Source organism: Narcine bancroftii, chromosome 7, assembly GCF_036971445.1.
Source record: "Narcine bancroftii isolate sNarBan1 chromosome 7, sNarBan1.hap1, whole genome shotgun sequence".
In the NCBI taxonomy this organism is placed as follows: Eukaryota; Metazoa; Chordata; class Chondrichthyes; order Torpediniformes; family Narcinidae; genus Narcine; species Narcine bancroftii.
In genome coordinates, this window is record NC_091475.1 from 24,796,471 (window position 1) to 24,823,745 (window position 27,275).

The 27,275-nt window shown below is 41.0% G+C and overlaps 1 protein-coding gene across 18 annotated transcripts in view; it reads right to left on the minus strand.

The window, feature by feature from the left end:
* The window catches only part of cadm2b (cell adhesion molecule 2b), a 1,102,220-nt gene that overhangs the window by 505,699 nt on the left and 569,246 nt on the right, over nt 1-27,275 (minus strand). For 3 of the 18 annotated variants that reach the window (XM_069889159.1, XM_069889154.1, XM_069889155.1), the window contains one exon: nt 24,878-24,956. The exons of the other annotated variants lie outside the window; for them this stretch is intronic. The gene's annotated coding sequence lies outside the window, so the exon portion shown is untranslated. The remainder of the gene's footprint in view (nt 1-24,877; nt 24,957-27,275) is intronic. 18 annotated transcript variants of the gene reach the window in all.

Here is a 27,275-nt window from a genome sequence, read left to right on the forward strand (position 1 = left end):
TAATGGTTGATTACTAATGAGTGTGGATGAACAGAGGGACCTTGTGGTTCAAAGTCACTGCACAGGTTGACCAGATGGTTAAGAAGACCTATGGATGCTGGGCTTCATTAATAAGGGATTAAGTAGGGAGGTCATGTTGTAACTCTACAAATCTCTGGTAAGACCACACTTAGAGTATTGTGTTCAGTTCTGGCCACCTCATTATAGATGGATGTGGAAGTTATGGAGATGGTGTAGAGGAGATATACCAGGATGTTACCTGGATTGGAAAATAAGTCTTATGAGACAAGGTTAGTAGAGGTGGGTCTTTTCTCTTTGGAGCATAGAAGGATAAGAGGAAATGTTATGGAGGTCCACATGATTATGAGAGGCATTGATAGAGTGGACAGCCAGCACCTATTTCCCAGGACAGGAATAGAAACCCTTGAGGAAATCTGTACAAAGTGAATGGAAAGAAGTTTAGGGGAGACATCAGGAGTAAGTTTTTTATGCAGAGAGTTGTGGGTGCCTGGAATGCCTTGCCAGGGATAGTGATGGAGGCTGAAACATGTTAGGTCTGCTTTGTTCATGAATGAGTGAGACAAACACCAGGCTGAGTCGAAATCAGGGTTCTTTGTTCTTTATTACCGGATTGTAACACTTGCGACCAACCAGGTTAGTCGGAGAATGCATTCTGCCGTTATCAGCAAAATGGTGATTTTTTATACCCTTGGATACATGCTTAGAACATCATCATATCATTACTTGTCCAATGACTAAAACTGTTGCTATCCTTTTCTGCTAGCTTCCTGCCTCTCAATCCATCAATGTCTCTCTTAAACTGTTGCTATCCTTTCCCTGCTAGCTTCCTGCCTCTCAATCCATCAATGTCTCTCTTATCTTGTAAGTACAAGGATGCATTCTGTTACTCCTTAGTACTGGGTGACTCCTTCTCCGGTCCCATCTCATGATGTTTTACCTAACAGGAGTACAAGGACACCTCCCCTTCTTGTTACTGCCCTGTACAGGGTAACTCCCTACACATTCCCATCTCATGATGTTTTACCTTACAATCATGAAGGGCATTTAAGAGAGTCTTAACACATGGATGGAAGAAAAGGGAGTTATGGGATAGGGAGGGTATTGTACTTTCTTTTAGGAATATCTGGGTTGGCACAACATTGAGGAGCAAAGGGCCTATACTGTACTGTAGTGTTCTATGTTCTACGTGCTATGTTCAATATTTCAAATGTGGTCTAACCAGAGTTTTATAGAGCTACATTACCTCACAGGTCTTGAACTCAATCCCCCTATTAATGAAGCCCATAGGCTTTCTTAACTACCCTATCAACCTGTGCAATAACCTTGAGAGAGCTATGGATTTGGACCCCAAGGTCCCACTGTTCTTTTACACTGTTAAGAATCCTGCCATTAACCCTGTATTCCGTCTTCAAGTTTGAACCTCCAAAATAGATCACTTCACACTCATCCAGATTGAACTCCATCTGCCACCTTACAGCCCAGCATGTATCCTGGTTATACACCTCTGACCCTCATTTCATCTGCAAACTTACTGACCCATCCATCTACTTCTTCATCCAGGTTACTTATAAAAATCTCAAAGAAGAGGGGTATGAGAACAGATCCCTTTGGAACTCCACTAGTCACTAGTCAAATTTCCAGGGAGAAGACATTCCATTTTACTTCTGGTTTCTGCAGCAAGCCAATTCTGAATCCATACAGCCAAGTTTTTATGATCCCATGCCTCATGACTTTCTGGGCAGTCTACAGCACATATCAGGACCAGGATTCATGATGGCAACAGGAGTCCCAAAGGGCAATGACAGCTTCCTGATCATATTGGTTGTTACCCTATGATAGAGTAGGAAGGATCTTATTCATTCCCTACTGCTTTCATTCACACTTAAAATGATATTTTTAGTCCTGACGTGAGCTTATAAAATTGATTTGTCACATCACTGGACCATTTCGATGCTTATTGGTGCTGAGATGATGAATGTCACTTAGGTTGTTCTAGTTCTAAATAAAACATGAAGCGCATTGATATACTGAACTCAAAGCTCATGAGAATTAGCTAGTTGACTGACCAAGCCATCTGAAACACTTGCTGTCAACCAAGTTTCTGTATTTGTGTTGAGGATGATCATTGTACCTTCACCTGGTTCCTGCATTTGAATTCATCTTTGCTGTTAGCAAGTTGTGGAGTGATGAGGGGAAGATGGTGGAGAGGATTGTACTGGAGAGGGTGCAGAGGATCATGACCAGAACTGACCTGGGATGGAACATTTCATCTTGAAGAGAGACTGGATAGACTGTGGCAGGGAAGACTGAAGAGTGAACTGATAGATATGCATAAAGTTATGAGAAGCATTGATGGAGAAAGAAAAACTATTTCTCTGAGGTAGGCATAGGTTTAATGAAAGGGATAGAAAATTTTGAGGAGAGTTGTGGAAGATTTTTTTCACACAGAGGGTGATTACAATCTGGATTAGATTATCCATGGAGATTGAAGTGACTACTTTCCTTTATAGTCGCTGGGAGGATCAGAAAATGATGGTGTCTGTGACTCATTCAAAAAGATCCATACTAAAGTTAAGATGAGTTTTCCAAAGTTTATTAAATGATATTTAACATTGTTAACATTATTATCAGTTGCTATATGTTGTTAGAAGCTATTAAACATTGTTAGATGTGGTAAAACTTTGTTAGATGGTCAATAAGAATTATCAGAACATTCTCTGTTTCATCCATTTCACAGAACAAAAGAACTAAACTAAACCTGTTATCTCTTTAGCAAACAAAGAAAGCTATCTATAACCTTGAAGAAAAGATGCTGCTAGGAGAAAGCATAAAATATGTTAAATAACATTTCCTGCCTGCTTGCAAGCAAAAAATACATTTTAACTCTTACAGAGATGTTGGGGGTGAGACCCTCATACCATTTAAGAGGAATCTGAATGAGTGCTTGAAATGTATCACAGGATGTTATGGGGTGAGTTCTGGGAAACAGGATTAATAGCTGATAAAAAACACTGGACAACAAGTATTTTTCTTCCTGAACACATTTGGGTGTATTTTATGGATTTTGGGCTGCTGTTCATGAAAATCACCTTAAAATTTTCTTATCACGTACTATTTTCATATATAACCTATTTTGTGATTTCCTGTCATATTTTAAGCCTTCTTCATGCATACAAAACCATGAAGTGCAAAATGTCATTGAAAAATCATTTTCTGCATTTGCACTTGGACTTCTTCCCTGCTGATCTTGGTGCATTCAGTGACGAACACGGTGAAAGGTTTCACCAGGACATTATAATCTGGCAAAGCAGTATAAGGGCAACTGGAATCCATTAATGCTGGCCGACTATTACTGAATACTGACACAAGAGGTGTCAGATGCTAAGTACATATTAAAATAAGTGGCAAAACATTTTTAGGTCAGTTGAACTAACGAAATGTGTCCACACCATTATGTGATGAAATATGCTAAATTCAATAAAGGATCATTTAATATTTCTCCAACTTTCTACGTGATACTGCAAATATGAAATTAACTTTGTGTTCAGCTTAAAGTTGTCTATCATAATCCTTCTGCCTCTTCATCCAGGTCATTTATAAATATCACAAAGAGCAGGGTTCAAGAACAGATCCTTGCAGTATTCCATTCATTACTGACATCTAGGAAGAATATTTTCCATCCACGGCTACTTTCTCCTTTCTACCTGCCACCCAATTTTTTATCCACATAACCAAAGTTCCATGGATCCCATACTACTTCCTTCTGCTTTCAGCAGACAAGCCAATTCTGAAACCACACAGCCAAGGTTCCATGGATCCCATGCCTCATAACTTTCTGAATGTGTCTACTACGGGGGACCTTCTCAAATGCCTTGCTAAAATCCACATAATCCACATCTACTGCCCTACCTTCATCAATTTATTTTGTTATCTCCTCCAAAAACTCAATTAGGCTCATGAGGCATGACCTTCCCTTATCAAAGCTGTGTTGACTCTTCTTGAGTAGACTAGACTTCTTCAAATGCTCATAGTTCCTATCCTTAAGTGTCCTCTCCAATACCGGTAGTTTGCACACCACCAATGTAAGACTCACTGTTCTATAATTCCCAGGATTCTCTCTATTGTCTTTTTTAAACAAGGGGACTCCACTGTGGCTAAAGAGGACTCAAAGATCATAGCTACTGCTCCAGTTATCTCTTCCCTCACTTCCCACAGCAACCTGAGGTATATCACATCCAACCCCGTGGACATCAATCTTGATGCTTTTAAGAAGATACAACACTTCCTCTCCCTTAATCTTCACATTGTCCAGCACACAAGCTTGTTCTATTCTGACCTCACTCTAATCAAGGTCCTTTTCTCTTGTGAATAATAAAGCAAAGTATTCATTTAGGTCCTCCTCCAACCTCCTCCACCGCTAGGCATATGTTGCCTCCTTTATCCTTTAGCGGCCCCACCTTCATTCTCGTCATCCTTCTGTTCTCTACATATGCATAGAACGCCTTGGGCTTCTCCTTAATCTTACACATGCCAAGGCCTTCTCATGTCCCCTTTGAGCTCTCCTGAGTTCTTTCTTTTTCCTTCCTGGCTAACATATACTTCTCATGAACCTTTCCTGTTTCCTGCATCCTATATTTAACATATGTTCTCTTTTTCCTCTTGATTAGCTGCCTCACCTACTTTGTCAACCACTGTTCCCCTTTTCTACCTGTTCCAGTAGGACAAACCTATTCTGAACCCAACACAAGTGGTCCCTAAACTTTCTCCACATTAGTTCTGAAACCTTTTGAAAAACATTTGCTGTGCAGTGTAACCAGCATGGATAAAGTGAGCTGAAGGGCCTGTTTTTTTTTAGTTCTTTATGACTCATTGACCATGACTTTAATATTTTTTTCCTCACTACCAACTACACTGTTCAGTTTGTATCTCAGAACCAAAAATAACTGTCCCCACAGTTCTCTGAGGCAAGGAGTTCCTGAGATTCACAACTTTCTGAGACAAGTAACACATTTTATTTTGTCATTTTATTGTGTCCCCTCCCTTATTCTAAGACCAGATTCACTGGTTCTGGATTTCCCATGACAGGAAACAACCTCTCAGCATCTACCCAGTTCATCCTCCTTAAATCTGATATGTTTCAATAAGATTGCTTCTCATTCTCCTAAACTCAAGAAGCCTGGTCTGTTTATCCTTTCCTCATGGAACATTTCATATCCCGGGATCACCCGAGCAAAATCTTCTTTGAAAAGTATCCACTGAAACAATATCTATCCTTCAATAGAGGAGCCAAAATTATTTTCAATACTCTAAATGTGGTCTCTCTAACACCTTGCTCAGTTATAGTAGTATGTCCTGACTGTTCTACTCCAACCCAATTGAAATAAGGGCCAACATGACTTCCAGCATCTGCAACACTTTGAGGTTCCCTCACAATATTCTATGGCCTTTCTCTATGAGCCGCTGAGCTTGGCATATCTGATCCATGCTTCATCTGCCTCCTTCAGACGCCACAATGACATTGAATTTTTTGTAAATCCTCCTTCACACAGCAACAAGAGGACTTGATAGAACTATGGTGGATCAGATATATATATATAATAGAATTCCTTGAGCTTCAATTAAGTCTTCACTTTTGACAATCTTAAAGCTCTCTGATTCAATGCAAAGAATGCAATAAATGCACTTTGAAGAGTCCCTTTCCAGAGTATTGTTCAAGACATCAGGAACGTGAAAAAGCAAACAGGCTTGAGGTAACTAAGTTGTGAGAAATTTACTTTAATCAGTAATTTGTTAAAATGGTTAATTAAAGACTTTATCCAAGTTCTAAAGCCACAACTAAGACTTGGGACTATTTTCTGCATTTAACTCCACTAAATTCTCTCTGAACGAGAGCACTCATATCAAAGATGACTCAATTTCCACTGCTATTTCAGAGGAACTCATGTGGCATAATACAATCTTTAGTACAGAATTGAAAATTATTTCAGATAACTTTTCAAATAGTAAAGTGGATGATGAAAGATATTGTGATATACCAAATCTTACAATTTAAAGAAAGGTGATTTTTTTTACATCCTAAAATGTAATTTAAAAAAAGGTTTCCTCAGCAAGTGCTTTGTTTATCTGGGATTTAGCAGCAGGAGCAAAACAATCCATTTGTGGTTTAAAGTCAAAATCTTTTAAATGTTTTACACACACAGCTGATGACTAAAACATTGTTTCTGTTTCTGGACATCTTTGCCAATCTTCTCTCCTTTGCCACAATGTTGGGGGTATCAGTTGCTTGTATGTGGATGCTCATCTTACTGACACATATTTCGTCTGTCCAGTACCCATCAGGAGTTTAAACCCAGCGGTTCCTCCTCCAGTTTCTGGATGGCAGGGTGGTATTACCATTAGAAAAGAGTTAAAGGTTTTCCAAATTGCTCATGTGCACATTCCCAATTGGGCATAGATATGATGCACAGGAAAGACACCTGCTAATGAAACGACCAGCTCTGCGACATGGCAAAACCTGCATGGCCTGCCTCTCCAGCCATATCCAATCACTGAGGCAAATCCGGAGTCTCTCAAGTCTGAAGGTGAGAAAGAAAAATGGCAGCCCTGCTACCACTGGTGTGGTCCTGTGAGAGCAGGGAGCATGGACACAGTGGACACAGCACTCCACTGTGGGGTCCTTCTGTCCAGTCGTTACACCCGTACAAGTTTCAACCCCCTGTAACACATAACCAGTGGTGTCTTCTTTAGACTGGAGAACCCACAAGATAACCCAAGATGCTGGTGCCCATGCTCGGCACCCCAGACTTAAGTGGTGCATACTCCGGGCAATCAGCAGACCAGAATGGGGCACCAGTGTGGGAGAACACATCCCCCACTTAGAGAGAGAGAGAGAGAAGCCTGGGAGAGGACCCTGCAAGGTAGGAAACCATAACAGCAGACCAGTGAAGGGTTCAGAGGCCGAGGGACTCCCAGCAGGATGCAGGAATCAGGGATCGAGACAGGATTCCATGAGGGTGCTATTGGCGAGTAGGGGTCTCGAAAGGCCTTGGACACTGACAGCTCCCTGACCATATTGGGGGGTTGTGAACCAGGGGCTGAGGAGGGATACATGGAAGTCTGGAGCTGGGGGGGTCACCGCTGGATGGACAGGAGACTGTGTGGGTATGGAGGTCACAGTGTGCAGGAGATGCCGGCATCATCAGAGGAGGTGCTGGGAGCCACGGACACTCGGTGTCTTTGAAGGGACTCTTGTTTGCTTCTCTTCCTCTCCTTATCCGGGAGCTAGACTAGTGGCACCTCTATGCATGCCTTAACACAGCAAAAGAGAAAAACACATTTTGTGTGTCATGTCTATGAGAATGAAGGAACCTTGAACCTTGACGCCAAAGAGGGAGATTGAAAAGTATTGATGTTCCTAGAGACCTGGATGTCCCTGCATACAAATTAGACAAATCAAACATGCAGGTAGACCAAGCTATTGAGAAAGAAAACATTTAATAACCTTTAATGTAAGAGGATATAACTACAATACACAGATGTGCTGGAGAAACTCAGCAGGTCACATAGCATCTAGGAACCAAAGGAGAGAGATATATAAATATATAAAACAGAAACTTATGTGGAGATCAGACCTGTTTAAGGTATTCCAGGTGCTCATATCAAAGTTCTGTCAGGCACTTTGCAATAAACTAAACTATACAATATTACACAGACTTTCCAATATTGGAAACATATTACACATATGTACAGGCTCAACTGGTTTGTAATACTGCATTATTTTACTCTGTCATCTCTGCCCTTCCCCAATTTTGTTGTAAAAACTAGTTTATTTTCTTGCTTTCTCAGTTGTGATGCAGGCTCTTTGACCTGAAATGTAAAATGTTTCCCTTTCCACAGATCCTTCCCAGCCTGCTGAGTATTTTCAGCATTAACAGCTGGACGTTGAGTTGCCAAACACAGGCTGAGAGGTTTGAGGAAAGAAAGAATGGATAGGAGGGATATTATGAAGGTTTTTATGATTGTAAGGTGTGGATAAATTGTACCCCAATAGTTTCTCCCAACATAAATAGGGATCAGTAATCTGAAGAGTGAAGACGAAGTGTGAGGTGAGGAACCAATCAGACAGACTTTTACAAGAACACTGTAGAGTTAAACAATAATAATTTGACAGTGATAGATGTTCTGGGATACAAGAAATAAAATATTTTTCAAACATTATTAAACGCAGATAGGCTACAATAACTTTTTTCACTCCTGAGTGTTGTTAACTAGCAGTATACATTTCAGAGAAAATTCTGTTGCCCAGTGGCTAACATTTGAGAATCCACTGAATTATTTCTCTCTGTATTTAGTCTGAGAGCTTTTCTTTGATGAGAACAGTTTTTACACAGCTGACAGAGCCAGATCACCTTTACAACAACAATTTTAATAAGTGAAATAAAAACAGAAATGCTGGAGGAATTCAGCAGGTCTCGCACTATTCACAGAAGGGAAAGATATACAATCTCATGCCTTCTGTTCATCTCACTGCTGAACTCCTGCAACCAGAAGAACTGCTAGAAAAGTACATTTTAGATATACATTCAGCATGGTAATAGGCTCTTCCTATGCGTGAGGCCGTGTCCCCCAAATACACCAATTAACCTATGACCCCCCATATATTTTGAAGTGTGGCAGGAAATCAGAGCACCTGGAGCAAACCCACTTAAAAACTGGGAGAATGTACAATCTCCCTACAGATAGTGCCAGATTCGAACCCAAGTTGACGGTGCTGTAATAAAGTTGAGCTAACTGCTAGGCAAACATGCTGCCCTATCTCCATAAGTTCCCAAATTGAAGTAAGGCAGAATATACAAGGAAGTTTGATTATAAACAGTGCCACATGGCTCAACTCATAAAGCTGCTGTCTCACAATTCCATCGAACCAGGTTCAATCATGACCTGCGGTGCTGTCTGTGTGGAGTTAGCATGTTTTCCCTGTGACATGGAGGTTTTGTTGGATTAATTGGCCACTGTAAATTGTCCCTTATGTGTAGACAAGGAGTAGAAAGTAGGGGGAGTTGATGAGAGTGTGGGTAGAGGAAAGTTGGGTTCGTGCTGAATGGGAGGGTGATTTATGGTCAGTATGGAGTCTTTTGCATGTGCAATGAGCATACCCAATGAAGGGCTCAGGCTTGAGGCATTGACTGCCTTTTACTTCCTATGGAAGCTGACATGGTCTGCTGAGTTGTGTATTGCACTAGACCCATCCATCAGATTTTCTTGTTTAACCTCACCTATTCAGGTGTCATCTTTCTTCTGAGCTTTCTCTACCAATTCCTCATTGTATTTATTCCATTGTCCATTTGGTCTGTACGAATGGTTTCAGATATTACAAAGGGATCTGATGTGACCATTTCTCTCCACAGAGGGTGCCTGTCCCCTTGAGTCACTCCAGCTTTTCATTGTTTGCTAAAGATGTAGTTTTGTGATTTTGTATTAAATTTCAGATTGCTACTTTTCCAATTAAAAACATAATTTAAGCATTTTAGCACAAAGATATGTAGTTAAATGGGAAACCAGTTTACCTATTACAATTTATCACACTGCATAATTTAAACAGAACTTTCCAATGCTTCCACAAAAATGAGCCTGCTGAAGCAATCCAGTTCCGCAGTACAATGTAAATGGGCTGCTCTAAATACAATGCCTCTGTAGCACAGATAAAAGCTCATACTCGACTAGAGGGAGAACTAACGCTTTTATTAGCTTACAACACAGGTAGGGTTCATGAACAAGCATCAGAGGGGTTCTGGGTTTAGGCAGGAAACCTAGGTTATATATATAGGCCCCCGGGGTAGGAGCCAGGAGATGGGACCAGCCGTTAGTACAGTACACTTCTGGTGAATCCCAGTTCACTACATTCACCCCTTTCTTCAGAATTAAGGGTCTGTGGATGAAGAGAACAAGGATCAGAACTGGTAATAGACACAGAAGAGAAATATTTACAATATTATTTACATATTCAGGGGGTCTTGGAATCTGGAGATCCTGGTGGACTGCCTCAGCAATGGGGGTCCTTGGGGTCCTTGAGTCTCCTGGTCCACCTGTGATGGAAGGGTAGTGGGCTTGGGGTCCGGCTCGACGATAAAGGGGGGGCAATAAAAGTGCGACTTGCATTCAGCACAGACCTGGCATGACCTGGTCATTTCCCTAATGTCTTCTATTGAGTGGGGAAAATTGCAGGACTTGACAAAAATGAACCATGCGGGTGACTCCTGGATGGCAGAGCTCATTGTGTATGCTCTGCAGTTGTGTGCAGAGGCACAGTATTCCCTGGACAAGGCGTCTGGAGAGTCGTTAAGGGACCCTGGCTGGTAGGCAATGTCAAAACTGTAGGTGGAGAGTTTGATCTTCCTAGTAATTTTGTCATTCTTGATTTTGTTCCTCTTGGCATTGCAGAACATGAATTCAACAGAGCGCTGGTCCATGAGGAGAGTAAATCTTCTACCAGCCAGGTAGTGCCTCACGGCTTCTACAATGGCCTGAGCCTCCTTTTCCACAGACAGGTTCCAGAGCTCGTGGCTTTGAAGCACCTGTGAGAAAAAGGCAACCGGCCTGTTTGCCTGATTGAGAATAATGGCCAGGGCTACGTCCAAAATGTCACTTTCCACTTGGAAAGGTACATTTTCGTCTACCACATACATTGCGGCTTTCGTAATGTAACTTCGGAAGTAATTAAAAGCTGTCTGGGCTTTGGTCAAAAGGGGAAAAGTGGTGGCCTTTAAGAGGGGACGAACCTTGTCTGCGTATTGAGGGACCAACTGGGTGTAATATGAGAAAAACCTCAGACATCTTCTCAAAGCCTTTGTGGTTTTGGGGAGAGGGAGCTCTAACAGGGGGCACATTCTATTAGGGTTGGGGCCAATGGCACCATTCTCCATGTTGTATAGTCCTGAATACACTTGTCAGAATTGTGAGATTCAGGGTTCTCACCGCGTAGAGAAAGCTCTGGAGATTAGCATCATGGTCTTCCATGGTGTGGCCTCAGATGATGACATTTTCGCGGTAGGGGAAGGTAGCCTTCAACCCATACTAGTCAACCATCCTGTCCATCTGCCACTGGAAAATAGAGACCTCAATGGTAACACCGAAAAAGTCCCACCTGAACTGATAAGAGGACCGTAAGCCTAAAATTTTGTGTATGAGTGGTTCTCGGAACGCTTTGGCAGCTGGTGATAGGCAGCTTTCAAGTCGATGTTGAATAGATCTGAAATGCGAGGGAGGGGGTATGCATCCTGGACTTGTTTTCCCCCTTTACTGCCACCACTTGCGCTCTCCACCGGCTGGTGCTGGGTTTGATGAACCCTTCCTCCAGCAGCCGCTGGGTCTTCATCTTTATAAACTCTCTGTCTGCTGAGCTATACCTCCAGCTCTTGGTGGCGATGGTCTTACAGTCGGCAGACAGGTTTGGAAATGGTGCTGGTGGGGGGGTGGTGTGTTGATCTTCAGCGTGGAGAGGATGCGTGGGTCCTGGTTTTGAGGGCCCTCTGTTCCAAACCATTACCAGGGGAAGGGGACCAGAAAATTTCAAGGTCATGCTTTTAAGGTGACACATGAAGTCCAGACCCAACAATACTGGAGCATACAATTCATCTAAAATGCACATGAGAAATTTACAAAATTCCCCACCTTCAAATGACAGATGAACTATAAAATGCTTTTGTACACGCGTTGAAGGAGACTGGGATGCTGGGAAGATTTGGTAATTAGAGGGGTACATTTTTAAGTTATATTTTTGCACAGTCTGTCAGTCTATGAAACTTTCCTTGGACCCTGTGTCAATCAGGCACTAGGTCGAATGTCTGTTTACCTTCAGCATCACCATTGAGTTGCTGAGCTGGTGAGCTCTGTTCTGGTCGAGGACTAGCAATGCCAGGTTGCCGGAAAAGCCGTGTTCTTCCCTCAAATGGCCCCTTCTGTCCTGAGTCAACCCGAACAGGTAAGATGGTGCTGACCTCGTGGCATGGCAAGATGGCCACCCTCCTTCCTCCTCTGACGACGATGATAATGATGGTGCCGAATTCAAAATTGGGCCACTGCAAGATGGCTGCCTAGCCTTTTCACGCCATTTCCGTAGGCAGCGGGTTGCACAGCAGGTGATCTCAGGAAAGTCTGGGGCGGATGGCTTGGGGCTGGAATCAGATCCAGAAGCGGTACAGACCATGGACTTCTCTAGGCTTCCCTTTGCGCTGCAGATCCTTGCCCAATGTCCCTTCTTCCCACAGCTGGAGCACGCCACATCTTTGGCCAGGCAGTGGGAACGGGGGTGCTGTCCCTTGCTGCAGAAGAAGCACTCCTGGACTCGGGTAGCAGCAGCCATTAGAGAGGGGGCCGCCATAGCGGGAGCAGCTGGTCCTTGGAGGTGCTCACCCGAGAGCACGAGTTCGCTGGCCTCAAGGTCGTCATTCTCGAGATTGGCCTGTTCCAGTGATTTGGCCAGCTTGCCATGACTAGCGAGGTCCTTCTTTCCCGACTCGAGCAGTTGCTGCCTCATGTACCTCAAGCAGACTCCTACGACCAGGGTGTTCTGGATCTGTTCATCTTCCTGGAGATGGCCGAAGTGGCCTCATACCTGCACTTCTCATCCAGCGTCTGTAAATCCAGCAGGAAATCATCAATTGACTCTCCGGGCCGTTGGTGGTGCACGGCGAGCCAGTACCTCTAGACCTCATTCGGGGCCTTCATGTAGCGGGCCTTCAGTGCCTCAACGGCGGCTTCATTCGTTGGGCAGTCTCAGACGACTGCGTAACCTTTCGTCCCTACCCTTAAGATGAGCGCAGACCTCCGGAGCTCATCTGTATGGAAGACATCCCTGGTGGTGTTCAGGTAGGCCTGGAAGCAGTCTAGCTAATATGCTAACTCCTCAGCCATGTCAGGGGACTGGGGGTCTATCAACAGCATACTGGGCTTGAGTAATGCCTCCATCCTTGTTTGTAAGCTAATAAAATTGTAGCATTGATAAAGGCTCACACTCGATTGGAGGAAGAACTAACGCTTTTATTAGCTTGCGACACAGGTAGGGTTCATGAACAGGCTCCAGAGGGGTTCTGTGTTTAGACGGGAAATCCGGGTTATATACAGGCCCCCAAGGGAGGAGCTGGCACCAGTCGTTAATACAGCACATTCCTGTGTATCCCAGTTCACTACAGCCCCTCAATGTGGTAATCCAGTTTGCAGCATGTTAAAGCTTGTATTGCTGTGCGCTAAGTAATCCATTGCAAATTATAGTGACCTTCAGCAGGAAGACAACTTGGCATGTTAAAGGAGGAGAAAACGGAGAATGTTGCAGATGAAACAGCCGACAGTGTGCTCCCAATCTCTGATTCATTATTTAACAGGCTTTTGAAATTCAAGACATCATTTTGCCAGCTCACAGATTCCCAGACAGCAGCTACACAAAGTCTGGAATGGTAAACACACTACTGCACATGTTGGGCCATCAATTATGATCCAATTAATGAGGTTTAATTAATTATCCTGGGATGGTGCACGTTTCTGCTTGGCTTGTTTATCTGTCTCCAGCTGAAAACATTGTATGGGCAGAAAGGAGAACCATAAAAACTGCTAATGCTGAAATCTCAGCAAAGAATGAGTTGCTGGAGAGACTCAGCAGGTCAGGCAGCTTCCATTGGAGAAAACATGGTCAGTCAATGTTTTAGGTTAAGATTCTCTACTGAAACTATGACGGTATGTGAGGTGGGGAAACAGAGAGAGGCAGAAACAGTTGGGAGGGGAGGAAGTAAGAAAAGCAAATTATAGTGACCTTCAGCAGGAAGACAACTTGGCATGAGACAAGGTAGAGACAGAAAAATAGGATCAGATGGGGTGGCAATCACCTAAAACTGGAAAAATCCATGTTCATGTATTAGGATTAAGGCTGTCCAAGAGCAACATGATGTGTTTAGCCTCACTCTGTCCATGGATAAGGCTGAGGACAGACATGTCTGTGTGGTGAGGGGAGTTGAAATATTGGCTTCTGGATGTTCAAACTCAGACCCAAAGGCAGAGGGCAGGTGTTTTACAAAAGTGTTGCCTAATCGGTTTGAGTTCACTGATGAAGAGGAGGCCTCACCAACTACATCAAATGTCACAGATTATGCTGGAGAATGCAAGTAGCGTTCTTCCTCAACTGGAAGGTCTGCTTGTGGCCCTGGATGGAGGTGAAAGAGGACATGTCGGGACAATTTTTCACTTTCTGTGATTAAAGCAGAAGTGATATGGGGTAGGTAGGTGGGTGGGGAGGGAACATCGGACCAGTGAGTCTCAGAGAGACTGACTCCTGCTAAAAAAATAAATAAAGTGGGGATGGGAAGATGTGGCTGGTGGTGGGATAGTGCTAAAGTTGACAGTAGAGTCAGAGGATAATGTCTTAGATGCGGAAGATGGCGGAGTGGTAAGTGAGGGCCAGAGGGACTCATTGTTCTCCCTTGGGGGCGGAGGAGTAAGGACAGAAGGATTCACATTTTTAAAAGAACAATGTCATATTGGATGACCTAGAGTGGAAGGCCTCATCCTGGGAACAGATGTGGCAGAGGTGGAAAATTGTAAGAAAGGAGACAGGTGGGAAGAGGTTACTAGTGAACCAGTGTCAGAATCCTGTCCCAGAGCAACGTCCTGGCACAGAGACTCTGTTTACATCCCAGTGAACCACTGTCAGAGTCCTGTTCCAGAGAAACATCCCAGCATCATTTGGCATGGGATCAAGGCTTCTTCCATCCACACAGGTCTCTGCCAAAGGTCTATAAAAGAAATGCTGCACTCTCCCAGATTCCTTGTCATGTTCATCAGACAGATTTGAGCATCAGAGTTAAATGATCTGCTGGTGATCTTGTGCTGAACACAGTGAATTGCTGGATTTACAGAACTACCCTTCAAACAAGATGAATTAGCTTTGAAGGTTCCTAAGGAGGTGGAAGGTGCCATGTAAATGTAAGTTTCTGTTTAATTGTGGATGATTCTTTCTACAGCACACACACCAGCCATAAGGATCAGCCAAAAATAAATTCATATGTTTCATATTTCAAATGCTGGTGTTGCCTGGAGCTGTAATAATATCTTGAGCTGTGTATGCTCAGCTGAAGTTGGAGTGGTTCCTGTTTTATTTCTGATGGTGGTAGTAATGCAAGTAATTTAAGGTAATAAATCAGGAGTGACACACAAGATGTTCATTGGCAGAACATCAGAGTACATTTGGTGTCTTGCAGCAGTGCTGAATGAGTCGTCTACCTCCAATATGTTTTCTGACACACTGTCCTTTTTGATTTTTTTTCTCTCTTTGCATTTCATTCTCTTGCCTTTCAAGTGCCTCCCAAATTTTACTGATTATAACCTGGTGTGGTCTGTGGCTTCTGTTAATGCCCTCGACTCTTATCCACACTGTCAATCACAGTCCAGTATATCGCTGACAAGCTGAAGAAAACCTAAACAAAATGTATGGACATGTTTAAATCTATTTTTCATTCTCAAATATTGTTGCTGAATCTCTTATCCATAGCATCAATGTTGTCTACCTTCATCTCAGGACAGAGCCACCCAGGGGAGGGGTCAAGGTCCATGCTGCACATCAAACCAAGGTTAAAGATAAGGGAAGATGAGGCAAAACATTAACATTCAGCTTTAAATGCCACATTCACTCACAAACTGGGGTGAATGCTCTCCATTCAAAAGCCTAATGATGATCAATGGGCAGCTGGTCCCTGGACTCCTGCAGACTGCAGTGTGATCTATGGCTTGAGGTTTATGCCACACTGTACATTATTGTTGTGGAATAGCAAGCAGCAAAGTTCTGAAAATTCCAGAACCGCTAGTTTCAGTCCAACCTTTGTGATAGTTCTGAACTGCTCTCTTCTTGTCCAGGTCATGGACCAGACTTGACACTGGAACACATTCAAAGTGAATCAGAGCTCTGCCATCCTGTTTCACAGCAGCTGTTGGAATTAATAACAGATGCCACTCATCCTTTTTCTCACTTTACTCAGAGCCAATACTCAGCACCAGTATTAGAGTTATCTTTCATCACGGAACAGGCCCTTTTTGCCCAGCTTGTCTAGACCAACTATGTAGCCATTTTGGGCTATTTGCATTTGCTTTGGTCCATGTCCTTCTGAACCATTCCTATCCACATATCTGCGCAAATGGCTTTTGTCATTGTTCTGTCACCAAATCTCTTCCAGCATGCTTATCAAATAAGATCATTTGTAACATTCTCTGTTTAATTATATGGAGAACTGGAACTGGTGATGGACACTAGAACTTTATTCAAACATTGCTACCTATATGTCCAGTCCACCTTGTCTTCTTGTCCCTCTATACAGGAAGGCTACTAAATTATCACCTGCCTTTACATTCCCTGACTTCTCCTGTGTTCAGAATCTTAATGGAAACATTGTTGGGAACATTTAGATTGTAGATGCTGTAGAGGTTTTAAATTGTAGGCTTGAAAATCCTGGAGAAATAGGTTGTAGATTTCAGGGGCAGAAATTACTGCCACAAAGCAAACACAATTTTTAACACAAGACCAAACAGAATGTAAAAAAGTTCCAATACATAGTCCACACTGAAAATAAAAGTCCAAATTGCTAAACCCATATTTTTTTTAATTTCTCTGGAGTCAAATATAACTGATGTAAAAAATTATAATTAAACATTCCATACCTTACATTCATCAATTTAGTTACACTGTCGCGACACATAACCTCCCAATTGTCTTCAGGAAAAATATAGGTTAAATTACGTTCCCACTTAAGCCTAGATTTCTCCCATTCCGGTTTATCCATAATATCTTGTAACAATTGATACATATCCAAAATATAACCTTTCTTTGGTATAGAGGAAATCAAAGACTCAAATTTTGTCAACATAGGTAAATTCATCTCTTTATCATAATTAACTTTTATCAAAGCTCTGAGTTGATAGTACACAAATAAAGAATTTACAGAACTATCAAACTTCTCCCTCAATTGATTAAAGGAAAGAAAGAGTCCGTCTTCAAAGCAATCCTGAACTATCTTTGTACCCTTAGAATTCCATCTCTTTAAATGATTATTAAACATTGAAAAGGGAATAAGTTGATTATGGTATAACAGAGTTTGAATTGATAGTTTACCCTTCATCCCTAAAACCATATTTCTTTTACCCCATATCTTTAACAAGTGTTTTAATACCGGCATATTACATTCCCACAATAAATTCATATTCCATTTAAATATGAACTGATATACCTCAACTTCAGAAATACAAGCCATTTCCACCTTTGCCCAACTCAGACTTTGGTCCATATCCATCAATCTACTAACAAATTTCAACTGAGCTGCTTCATAATAATTTTGAAAATGAGGTCATTGAAGACCACCCAATGCATATTTAAATGTAAGTTTATGTAAAGCTACTCATGCCAATTTCCCCTTCCATAAAAATTCCCGCTATTCAAATCCTGAAAGAAACTCTTTGAAAGTAAATAAGGTATCGACTGAAAAAAATAATGGATTTGAAGAAAAATATTAATTTTAATACAATTTACTTGACCAATTAACGTTAACGGAAGATCTTTCCATTTAATCAAATCCATTTTAATCCTTTTTAATAAAGGAACATAATTTAATTTATATAAAGATTGGTAATCCGCATTTACTATTACTCCCAAATATCTAATTCCATCTGACCATTTCAATTTTATAATATTTTTATATTCCGAATAGTCTCCTTCCCCAACTGGTAAACCCAATTTACCTTATATCCAGATAACTCCCCAAATTTCAGCAAGCAATCTTGCAAATATTTCAAAGACTGCTCCGGTTCTGTCAAATAGACCAACATATCATCCGCAAATAAATTAATCTTATATTCATCATCTGCAATTTTCATCCCTTTAATCTTATCATTCTGTCATATTGTCTGAGCTAATGGTTCAATAGCCAATGCAAACAAGGCTGGTGATAATGGACAACCTTGCCAAATCGACCGTGTTAATTTAAATGGTAAAGAAGTTTGACCATTTGTCACCACCCTAACAATTGGGTTTTTATATAAAGCTTTAACCCAAACCAATAAAATAAGGGCCAAAATTAAACTTCTCTAACACTTTAAATAAAAAATTCCATTCAATCCTATCAAAAGCTTTTTCCGCACACAGTGCAACCACCATTGGGTGTTTGGGTTGCTGTCTAGATGCATTGATCAATGTGATCAATCTAAGAATGTTATCAGATGCATTTCTATTCTTAATAAAACCTGTTTGATCTACATGTATCAACTGAGGTAAATATTTAGCAAGTCAATTCGCTAATACTTTTGCCATAATTTTATAATCTACATTTAGTAAAGAAATAGGCCTAAACGAAGATACTTTCAATGGATTCCTATCTTTCTTTAAAATCACACTAACTATAGCACTAAAACAAGATTCTGGTAACACTTGATCCTCAGTTATTTGCTGTAGAACATCTCCAAATACCAAGGATAAATCTTCATAAAATACTTTATAAAATCCATCATCCCCCGGTGACTTCCCATTCGGCATAGCTTCTTGTATAGCTTCTTTAATCTCGAAATCTGTAAATGGAGCTGCTAATTCCCTAACCTCCACCTCTCCTAAAACAGGTAAATTTAATTTAGATAAAAAAGAATCAATAGAACTAGCTTCCTGCTTTCGCTCAGAAGTATATAATTGTTGATAAACTGGTCATTAATTTCCTGAGGTTTATAGGTAACTATTGAATTCTTTTTAGCAGCATTAATAATTCACAATGTCTGTTCTGTTTTTAATTGCCATGCTAACACCTTATGAGCCCTCTCACCTAATTCATAATAATGTTGCTTAGATCGATTGATTAAACACTTATACTGATAGGTTTGTAGTGTATTATGACATAGTTTCAGCTTCACTAAAGCTGCCTTTTTATCTTCTGTAACATCTTTCTGAAATTCCTTTTCCAACTCAGTAATTTGTTTCTCAAATATTAAACTTTCCGCCACGTATTGTTTTTTAACTTTCGTAGTATAACTAATAATTTGCCCGATGCAGATATGCATTCAAAGCATCCCATAATACAAAAGTACTACTTACTGTATTAATATTCTCTGCCAGAAATAAAGAACTCTGTTCCTTAACAAAAGTAACAAATTCTGGTTTCTTTAATAGCATTGTATTAAGCTGCCATTGTATTAATTGCACTACTTCCGGACTTCCACATGAAAAACAACATATAATGATCTGATATGACCCAGCTTTTATATTTGGCTTGAAGTACTCTACCTTGCAAATGTGCTGATACCAAAAAAAAATCTATTTTAGGGAATGAATCATGTCTAAATGAATGAAAGGAGAAATCTTTCTCTGTAGGATTTACTCTCCTCCAAATATCAATTAAGTTCAAATCTTTCATCAAGGCCCTTATTTGTATTGCCATCTTTGATTTCCTTCTATTTCTCGGAGACCTATCCAACAAAGGATCTAAAACACAGTTAAAATCTCCCCCAACCAAAATATTTTCTTTGGCCTGATTTAACAAGAAAAAAGCCTCCGATATAAACCTTTCATCATCCACATTAGGTGCGTAGATTTTTAACAAAGTCCATGATTCAGCAAAAAATTTACAATTCAACCTCAAAACCCTCCCTGCATTACCTTCAAAGGATTCTAATTCAAATGGTAATTTCTTATGAATTAAGATCGCTACATCTCTCGCCTTGGAATTGAAAGAAGAAGAAAAATACATGACCAACCCAATCTCTCTTCAATTTCATGTTATTTTTCAGTCAAATGTGTTTCTTGCAAAAAAGCAATATCGACTTTCTTTTTTTTTATATAAGCCAATACCCATTTACGCTTAATAAGATTATTCAATTCCTGGACATTAAAAGTTCCAAAGTTCAAATTAGACAGTTCAGTAAAAATTCTACTATAAAATATTACTCCCCTTTCTAATTCCCTAAATATTTTAAACCCTCCCCTATATAAAAATACCACAAAAGCAAAAAAATATATAAACTTCCCCTCAGTAAACTACTAAAAAGTAGTAACTCCCTATAAATCTGTGTGTGTTAAAACTCACTAGTGGCAGACGACTATCAGGTCTCAGTGTCATCCACACCCCCCAATCAGACTTTCACAAAGTAATTATTCAGACATATTCAACCCAGTGATTCCAATCCCAATTATTGTTCCGGGTCTTCAATATCAAGAAGACTTTGCGTCAATTCAACCTTTTTTCCATTCTTTCCGTGTTTCCCATTCTTTCCATTCCCATTTCCATTTACCCTCCTTTTAGGTGACAATAATGGCGACCGACCATTTTCTCACAAATCTGGCAACGAATTAGCAAAAATTAATGCATCATGATCATTTAAAAAAAATTGAGACTGAAAATTTCCATAAAAAACTTTAAGTACAGCCAGGTATTGAAAGGCAAACTTGTAACCCTTTCGCCACAACATTTCTTTCGCTGAATTACATTCTCAGCTCCTTCTAATAATTTCTTGACTCAAATCCGCATAGAAAAACACTCTGTTATTTTGAGCCATCATTGGAGTCTGATTTTTCCGTGCCTTCTGCACCGCAACTCGTGATATCATTTCTCTATCTTGATATTTCAAACAACGAATCAGAACTGCCCTCAGTGGTTGACCTGGAAACGGTTTTTTCCTCAATGCTCTCTATATGCTCGATCCAGCTCTAGACTATCCAGAAAAAAAATTCCTTGCCCAGTACTTCAGGAATCCATTTCTTAAAAAAAATTACCGGATCTGAACCTTCCATATCTTCTGGAAAACCTTCTATTTTTACATTATTTCTTTGACCTTGATTCTCTAATGAATCAATCTTCTTCAATAATTCCTTCTTCTGAATCCCCCAGTCCATGAAAGAGTCCTCCACTTTTTCAATTTTTTTCTCTATTATGCTCTACTTGATTCTTGCATTCAAAAAAAGCTTCTTCAATTTAAAAAAAAATATCCTGTACAGTATCTACTGTTTTTATACATCTACTAACATCACTTTTAACTACAATCATATCTTTCTTCATAGAAGTAATCTCTTCACACATATTATTCATTTTAGTTTTCACTTCGATAAATCCTTGGTTTATCTGAGTAGACATCTGCATTGACATGTTTTCCATTTAATGAGCAATCCCTTCCAATATTGTAAACACAGAATCCAGTCCAGGTTCCATCACTTCCCCTTGAGGCCTACCTTCTCTGTCCCCATTTCTTCCTGTGTTAATTCCCGTAATGTTGAGCTCTCTTCCTCCCCTAACGCAGTGGCTCCTCTTGCAGTGCGGCTGCGGGTCTGGACACCCGTCGACAGTCTGCTGACCAAGTCAGCCCACCATCTTTTGGGTTCCCCCACAGCCCACACCTTTTCCAATAACTCACGGATTCGCGACGCACCGCGAATGCCCGGCAAAGTCACTGACCGTGCAGGTGTATCTTCTGACAGTATACTGCGTGCCCACGGACCACCAGGCAATACTGCGGGCTTGCGAGTCTGTCCTCACTCGTCCGATCCACCCGCGCATCCGGGTTCACAGGTGCGTGAGTCAGGGACGTCTGAGCTCGTCACTGAACCAGCGCCATCTTGCGAATGCGCGATCGGCGTCCAGTGTAATACTTAGCCGAGCAGGAGTCCTCTGAGGCTTGGGAGCTCCAATCGATGACTCCGTGGCTTCAATTTGGTAGGTAGGCCTCAATTCTTCAAAACTTTTATGTAATTTTTTTTGCAATTGACCTTTTGATTTCTTCACGTTTGTAGCCATTTCAACCCTCCACTATTCCAAAGTCTGTAAATACTATTTTTAACCACTTTTATAAGTTTTAAAATCGGGTATTTATAAATCTAACTGGGGGAATCTGGAACTACACGTCTTCCCTCTACGCCATCTTGCCACCCTCCCCCCCCCACCCACTGTATATAATGATCATACATCCATACATTGGGGAGACCAACCCTGTCAGGCCAGGCTGATTGGTGGAGATACTTCCATCATCGCTCAGTGTGGGTCAGGTATTGGAGTGTGGTTAATGTTGTGCCTTTATTTCAGAAAAAAACTATAAAGACAATCCAGGGAATGAAAGGCTGGAGAACTGAAATAATGGGTAAGTTATGGGAAGAATCTGCTAGTATTTAGAAAGGCAAGGACTGATGAGGAATAATCAACTTGGCTCTGTACCTGAGAAATCATATCTTATGAACTTGACTGAGTTTTGAAGAGGTAACCTAGGATTGATGAGGGCAGGGTGGTATACATTGTCCATATGGACTTTAGCAAGGCTGATAAGGTCCCAAATGGTAGGCTGATCTGGGAGGGCTGATCACCTGTGCCCCAGGGTGAGTTGTCCAAGTGAATTCAGAACTGACTTGATAGTAGGAGACAAAGGATGGTAGTGGCAGGTTGTTACTCAGATTGGAGGCCTGAGACCAGTGGTGTGCTGCAGGGATTTGTGCTTGGCACCCTGTTGTTTGTCATCTACATCAATGACTTTGATATCAATGTAATTAGTGTGGTTAGTAAGTTCATAGGTGACACCAAAATGACTGGTGTACAGCAGGATCCAGATGAACTGGGAAGGTGGACCATGAGATGATAGATGGAATTTAACATGGACAAGTGCAAGATATTGCACTTTGGTCATTTAAACCAGGACTTACACAGCTCAGAAGTGTTGGGAGTACAGGTACATAGTCCTATGAGAATGGTGACACAGGTAGACAGGGTGGTCATAAAGATATGTGGCATGGGTGTCTTCATAAGTCAGCACACAGGAGCAGGGGCATCATGTCATAACTGTACAGAATGTGGATGAGCCAAACACAAAAGTCCGCAGGCGCTTGAAGGAAGGCTCAGGCCAGAAATGTTGGTTATATATGCTTACCTCCTATGAGACCTGTTGAATTCATCCAGCATTTTTGTGATTTTGGTGAGACTGTACTTGGAGTATAATGTGCAGTACTGATCACTTAACTAGAGGAAAGATGTTAGCCTTGAAATGCTGCAGAAAAAGATCCATGAGAATGTTTCCAGGAATGATAGAGTTGAATTATCAGGAGAGGCTGGAAAGGCTGGGACCTTCATCCCTGGAGCATGGAAGGCTAAGGGAGGACTATAAAATCATTCTTCTATCATCAAGAAAAAGGTATGAGCGCTCAGAGGCACAAGGACAGCTTCTTCCCTGCTGCCATCAGATTCCTGAATAATCAAAGAACCAAAGACACTGGTTGACTTTCCGTGCACTGTTTTCTAAATTTATTGTTGTAAGGTGGTTTATATGAATGTTTGCACCATGACGCTGCTGCAAGACAATAAATTTTGCGACTTGTTCATGGCAATAAATTCTGATTCAGATTCAGATTTATGCAGGGCATTGATAAGGTAAATAGTCATATTTACTCAGAATAGGTAAATCTAAAATTAGGGAGCATAAGGTTAAGATGAGAGGGGAAATATTTGAAAGGAACTTTAGGGGCACTTTTTTAACACAGATATTAGTGGGTGTATGCCAGAGGGCGTGGTAGAAGCGAAAACAATTGTAACATACAAAAGCTATTGGGGATTTACATACTGTAATAGTAAAAGTTTAGAGAGATATGGGTCAAATGCAGGCAAATGGGACTAGGTTGGTCAGCAGGGACAAGCTAGGGCGAGAGGCTTTGTTTCCATGCTGGAGAACCATGAGTCTAAACCACCTCGGATGAGTGGTATACAGACATCAACAATAAACATGATAATGGGTTGTAATTCAAACATAGGTATTTTTGTGAAATATTGGATCATTCATCTTTTGAATTTGTATTAAAATATTAGTTCAACACAGCAATAATCTAAAAAAAGCCTTTCAATGATATTCCTGACCTGCTTTGCAAGAACACTCAATTTACTTACTTGAATTAATTTTTGAGAAAGTTTGACAATAAATTATTTACTTGTGAAATCTATTGAACAGCAGGATTTATCCATAATTACAATCTGGTCGTTGAGAGAGCATCGATGATGCAGCAATAATGTCCTCATCTTTTTATATTGGACAGACCCAATGGCAAGGAAGGGGACAATGTAAAAGTATTTCATATCTTTTCTCTCTATTAGAACAAAACTATAAATACCAGAGCCATGTCAGAATGTGCAAAACAAGCAGCAAAGATGAGGAATTCAACTAGATGGTGAGCATAAATTGCGGAGTCTTTGTTAGACTCACAGTACTTAGAAAATTACTATAATTATTAAGCAAAGGAACATAAACAGAGATTTTTAAAAAAGCAACTGAATTTTCTCCAGCTTCAATTCCAAAAGTGGTTTCTTTCAAAATGTTTGCTTGCAATTTATGAGAACCTTGCACCATAGGGGCCATCATAATGCATGTATGCACCAAACCTGATCAAACAGCAAGGTTCCGCTGGCTTGTCCATTGTCCTCTCACTGCATCAGAATGGAAATTGAGGCAAATGGTATTTTCCTCAAATGTAACCAAATCAACAACACAGAGAGAGAGATGTAAAACAACGTTATCATCACTAACCCCAACATAGGATGGTTTTCCAGAACTTTAATCATCCAACTATAGTCCTTTTCTTTGAATCCAATTTTGCTGTTACTTTCATGAAAATGTGAACCTGCTTATTTTGATATTTCAGTTATAATTTTGTAAAATGCATCTTTTGTGGAACAAACTGTCACTGCTGCCAATATCCTCCCAAAATCTCCAGTATTTGATTCTAACATTTATTACAAATGTTCTCTTTCTATCTCAGATAAAACTCTTCGGCATCACAAACAGGCATTTCTTACATCCACAAGTTTCTCTTTAAAACAAACTCCATTACCGTCTTAATGTAGAATGGTCCGAGTTCCATGTGTTATCCATGACATTCCATAACAGCTAAGATCTTTAAATTCACTTACCTGTGGAGAGAAAACAAAAAAGTTTTAAAAATTCCATCTTACCACGATGAAAACAATGTATTCTTTGTTTCTTGGTGAGGATGAACTGCACATTCCAACACAACCTGTTTTAAACTGAATTCAAAGAACACAACAATCAAGCCCTGTGCCAAACCCCTTGACAATTTCCTGTCTGCTGTTTGTATCACTGACAATATTCGACGGTAAGCCCAATAATCTATGGATACAGTGCTTAGACAGTGTGAAGCAGGCCAATTCCCTCACAACATGCTTCAAACTCCAGTGTTATTTAGCGACCAGCTACAAAGTAGAAAACTTCAGCTTGACCATCTCTCATAGTCTCAATGTGATGCTGTCAATCTCAACAAAAACTACTGAAGGAGGGAGATTTTTCTGCATGAATCTTCAAAAAGCAGGACTTTTTTTTAAGAATTAGGGTTCATTTAATGTGATCCCGATTCACACCTGACAAGCTCTCCAGTGTTCTAGCTTCCTGACTATGAGGTGAAATTTAAGTACATTCCTGAGTGTAGATGTTCAAAGTTCAGATTCATTGTCTGAGTATAGACATGACATCACATACAACTCTTTTTCCTATAGGCCAGGTAGAATTTCTACTTAAAGGTAGAGCAAAATAAAACTTTACTCAGGAAAAATACATATACAAAAAGGAAAAATGTAAACAAATTGAAAATACAGAAAAATAAATATTCAGTAATAAATAATGTGCAAAGTAAGAGGCCTTCAATGAGTTTCTGAGTTTGTTGTTTAAGAATCTGAAGATAGAGGGGTAGTAGCTGTTCCTGAACCTGGTGGGACCTATATTTCTTTCCTGATGGTAGCAGTGAGAACTGAATGTGTGCTGGATGGTGTGGATTCATGATGATGGCTCTCCAATGGCAGCATTCCCCAAAGATGTTCTCAATTATGGGGAAAGTTTTGCCTGTGATGTTTGGGCTGCATCCACTACCTGTGGTGATATAACCACCACCATAGTCATACTCCTTCAGGGGCAACCATTGTACCTGCAGGTAGGTAACCTGGGAGGTTGGCCCACCTTGCAACCATTGTACCTGCAGGTAGGTAACCTGGGAGTTTGGCCCACCTTGCAACCATTGTACCTGCAGGTAGGTAACCTGGGAGGTTGTCCCACCTTGCAACCATTGTACCTGCAGGTAGGTAACCTGCGTGGTTGGCCCACCTTGCAACCCTTGTACCTGCAGGTAGGTAACCTGGGAGTTTGGCCCACCTTGCAACCATTGTACCTGCAGGTAGGTAACCTGGGAGGTTGGCCCACCTTGCTGACTGTCAATCACCGGCCCAAATAAAGACTCAAGCTGACCTTTTCCTAAACCATTCAGGCATGTGGAACCAGAGGATATACACATATCTGGTGCTTTCTACTTTAAGCTGATTAAAGCCTGTTGTACAGTCTTTTGAGTTTTGTGTTGTTTGCTGCACCACAACGCATCACACTGCCTTTTGGCGGGCTTTCCACTCAGAGGTATTAGTGCCCCCATATCACGTTGTGATGCAGCCAGTCAGCATACTTTTCACTACAGATATGTAGAAGTTTGCCACATTTTCCAATGGGAAATTGCTGAGGAAGCAGAGGTACAGATATGCTTTCTTCATAATGACATCTGTGTGTTTGGTCCAGGAAAAATCCTCCAAGATAATGACTCCCAAGAATTTAAATTTGCTCACCTTCTCCACCTCTGATCTCCCAATGATCACTGGATTGTACATCTCTGATTTTCCCTTCCTAAAGTCTACAATCAGTTCAATGGTTTTGGCAATATTGAGTGTGAGGTGGTTGTTGGTGCACCATTCAGCCAAGGTTTCAATCTCCCTCCTGTGTGCTGACTCATCGCTCCTTTTCATACAATCATCAGCAAATTTGTAGGTGGCGCTATTCTACCAAGCCACACAGCTGTAGATGTAAAGCGAGAAGAGCAGGGGCTAAGTTTGCAGCATGGGGTGCTCTGGTAATGATGGGAGATTGTGGAGGTGATGTTCTATTCAATCCTCACTGATTGGGGCTAGAGATGAGGAAATCAACGATCCAATTACATAGTGGGGCATTGAGGCCCAGGTTTTGGAGTTTGCTGATAACTTTTAAGGGGATGACGGTGTGAAATGCTGAACTGAAATCGATAAAGAGCATCTTGATGTATGCGTTTTTGCTGTCCAGGTGCTCCAGGGCTTTGTGTAGAACTAGTGAGATGGCATCTGTCGTAGATCTATTGCTGCAGTAGGCTTCAGGACCTGTTGGTATGTTTGAAAGTTAGCACAAGGTAAGGACATGATAAATATTAG